At 39.8% G+C, this 3480-nt stretch overlaps 1 protein-coding gene across 4 annotated transcripts in view; it reads left to right on the forward strand.

Annotated features, from left to right (window-relative positions):
* LOC126490665 (zinc finger protein 120-like) overlaps positions 1 to 3480 on the forward strand; it is a 177396-nt gene that overhangs the window by 8543 nt on the left and 165373 nt on the right. For 2 of the 4 annotated variants that reach the window (XM_050125746.1, XM_050125745.1), the window contains exon 1: positions 633 to 704. The exons of 1 other annotated variant lie outside the window; for it this stretch is intronic. The gene's annotated coding sequence lies outside the window, so the exon portion shown is untranslated. Of the gene's footprint in view, positions 1 to 632; positions 705 to 3480 lie in introns of those variants that run through there. One more of the 4 variants, XM_050125749.1, reaches the window with a different exon arrangement.

The raw sequence follows: 3480 nt of genomic DNA on the forward strand, positions 1-3480 counted from the left end.
CATTATTAGAAATGGGCTAGTCCAGGTGCGAGAATTAGCCTGTAAGGGCTAGAGTTCATGGGCCAAGCAGTTCTTAAATGAATACAGTTTGTGTGTTGTTATTTCGGGCATGAGCTAGCCAAGCGGCCGGGGTGTTGGGGACGCAGCCCCGCCGCTTCTTATTTCAACATATCACAAAACCAGTGGTACGCTTTTAGAAATAGTAAAGGCATGCTAGACCCTTATCATGAACATTGCTTACCTTGAGCCTGCTTTCTTAGGTAATTTATAGAATCTGTTTTTATGGAAGCTGTCATTTGTACTTTACAAGAGTTTTGATGTGATCATGTTTAAACTTTCTTGTACACACAGGATTGTATTAGTTATCACTAGAAAACTTTTTCCCAAATTGTCCTGTACTTAAATATGCCTAAAATAAACTACCCAGTGTCAGACTCTCGAAGTTTCAACCAATCTTGGCCACTAAGTTGTGTTGGATAAGACTTATTGCTTCCTCTGGATTAGTACTCTGCCTGCCATTGATGGGGGAGAGTCTTCTGTTTTGTGTTAATTTCATTGGTTAAATAAAGAGACTGCCTTGGCCCTGATAGGACAGAAAATTAGGTAGGTGGAGTAAACAGACAGAATGCTGGGAGAAAGAAGCTGAGTCAGTCAGTCGCCATGATTTTCCCACTCCAGACAGATGCAGGTTGGGATCTTTCCTGGTAAGCCACCTTGTGGGGCTACACAGATTATTAGAAATGGGTTAGATCAATATGTAAGAGCTAGCCAATAAGAGGCTGGAACTAATGGGCCAGGCAATATTTAAAAGAATACAGTTTCCATGTAATTATTTCGGGTAAAGCTAGCCAGGTGGCGGGATGTAGCCTGCTGCTCACATTACAACAGAGTGACACCCAATGTGGTAATGAACTTCATGTAAAACCTGAGAGAGCTTAATTTTAAACACAAAACAGAGTTTAATGCAGATTTTTGCTGTTTGCTAGGACATGCCATAGAGAGATTTCCTGTTTTAGCAATAGCGGCAGAAAAAAAGCCGGTCATTTTAAAACACAGTTTCCTGGGGCTGTGCCACCAGTGCAAACTCTGGCTTTAAAGCATTTCAATGGCTTTTATGGGACTGGATGTTTGTGTTCCCACTTGAGATTGGAAGGAAAGTAACTGAGACCATGCCCTTGGCTCAGCTCTTCCTGTCTGGGCAGAGGGCAGAATCAGACTTGGTCAGGCAGGAGAGCATAGCAGATTTCTGCCGACATACAGAGAGGTGTTTTCAGACTGTGCAGTGCTCTGCGTGCCAGATTTGGCTGTAACTTGGATGAAAAGAGTTTCTGTGCTGCATGGTCACTCTCAGAATTAAACTGCTGACTGTGGCTCCAATGTGGACTTGCACATATGCTTGGAACTGTGTGCAGCTCAGGGGCACCAAATGAATATGAGGCAGGAGCAGCTGCTCCAAGCTGAACTGTGCTGACCTCAGGCAGGACGGTCCTAATTACCATAACAACAGCACAGTTAAGGTTTAGACTGGCAGTAAACAGGCAGTACCATATTACCCCTACATGGTGCAACTTAAGTTTTTAAGAAGTGCTTAGCATTTTAAGAACTGCTCCTGGATAGTAAAAAAAATTACAGATTGACAATAGGACAGATACTAAATGGGTCACAATGTTGGATGACTGTACGTAGGCTTTGAAGAGAGAAGAAAAAGAATATAGAGAATAAAGTTAATGTCTTTAAAAAGAGGGTAAAGTCTTTAAAGAGACAGAGTAAAGATAGTTATAGACTAAAAGAAATAAAGAAAAATAAGCCATGTAAAAATGGAAAATTCACAGAGAGTCTGGATTCTGTATGTTGTGTTTTCTTTAAAAATTTTGACTGTAAATGAGCTAAGTACAGAGAGACATTTCATTATATGGGCTGCCAAGTGGAACCAGAATGGATGTCATAAGGGTATTATGACTTCAGAATTTGGGTCTAAGGATATGATGCTTTGGAAAGGGTCTTCTTTTGTTTTCACAGAGGATGAGACCCTGTGGATTGCTTCTATCCCAATATGGTATGTTAGACCACGCCCTCCTGAAAGGTTGCTGTGAACACCTTCAGAAAATTACTTCACTCAACTGCCAACTGAGATGAACCTGGAACACAGGTTATACCATGAAAGACCTGAATAACAGAGCCTCCATTCAGCAGGAAGCAGTTTGGAGAGAAAAACCTATGCCCATGTTCACAAATATTGTTTATAAATGTTTTTTACATTTAAAGGGGGATATGATATAAATATGAATAATTTACATTGGTGTGGATTTTAAGGTCAATTTTGTAATATGTATATGTATTTCTGATCTTGATTAAGGTGTTGTGATTATGTAGTTCATTTTAAAAGTATAATGTATAATTAGGAAATATAGGTTGCTAATGGATAATCATCAATAATAGAAAGCTTGTACTCATGTTAGTTAGATTTTCTAGATATATAGAGATATATTTCAGTTAGATAGGCATTCTTCATATCTTTCGAAGGCTACAGAATATGGCATTTAAATGTTTTAATAATTTAGGGCTTTTCATGACAATGAGACATGTCTGCCCCTGGCAGCACCAATCTACTTCAAGAGGAAGATGGGCATCGAAGAGGCTCCTTATGGAGTTGGTTAGTCATTTGGGCAAGAAACTGCTATTACCTGGACTATTGCATAAACTGGACACAGAACCCACAGAGAGAGAACTGCTGAACTTGCCTAAAGGTGAGATGGTCTTTCAGGGTTCCTGACTCATGAAAGAGTCTGCAAGACATTCTGCAGGACACAGCAAAAAGTGACTGAACTGCTTTGGAATTTCTTGCTTCATGGAGATGTCTACTGGATACTATGGGCCTGTAGGCTGAAGATGGATGCCCCAACTGTACAGAGGAACTTTGGGTGACTGTCCAGGCAGTGCGATGTCTCTGTCATTTCTAGAGTTTTGGACTTCTTGTTTGCTTAGGTAATATTATATCCTTCTGGAGTCTTTGATGGAGTTGAAGAATGGTTAGTTATAGTTATAGTTTTCCTTAGTTATGATAAAAGATAAAGTAGATATAAATATTGAACTATAATTCTTGCTTGAGAACTGTTTTGTTATATGTAATCTTACTATGTTAAAGTGAAAGCCTTTCTTTTTTGTTTAAACAGAAAAAGGGGAAATGATCAAATGGCCAAAAGACACTTAAGGTCATGCTCAACCTCATTAGCGATCAGGGAAATGCAAATCAAGACAACTTTAAGATACCATCTTACACCTGTCAGAATGGCAAAAATCAAAAACACCAATGATAGCCTTTGCTGGAGAGGTTATGGAGTAAGGGGTATACTCATCCATTGCTGGTGGGAATGCAAACTTTGGAAAGCAGTGTTTTGGTTTCTCAGGAAATTCAGGATCAACCTACCCCTGCACCCAGCAATGCCACTCTTGGGAATATACCCAAGAGATGCCCTATCA

The sequence above is a fragment of the Alexandromys fortis genome, unplaced genomic scaffold, assembly GCF_014885135.2.
Source record: "Alexandromys fortis isolate MF-2015 unplaced genomic scaffold, M_Fortis_MF-2015_v1.1 scaffold_184, whole genome shotgun sequence".
NCBI lineage: Eukaryota > Metazoa > Chordata > Mammalia > Rodentia > Cricetidae > Alexandromys > Alexandromys fortis.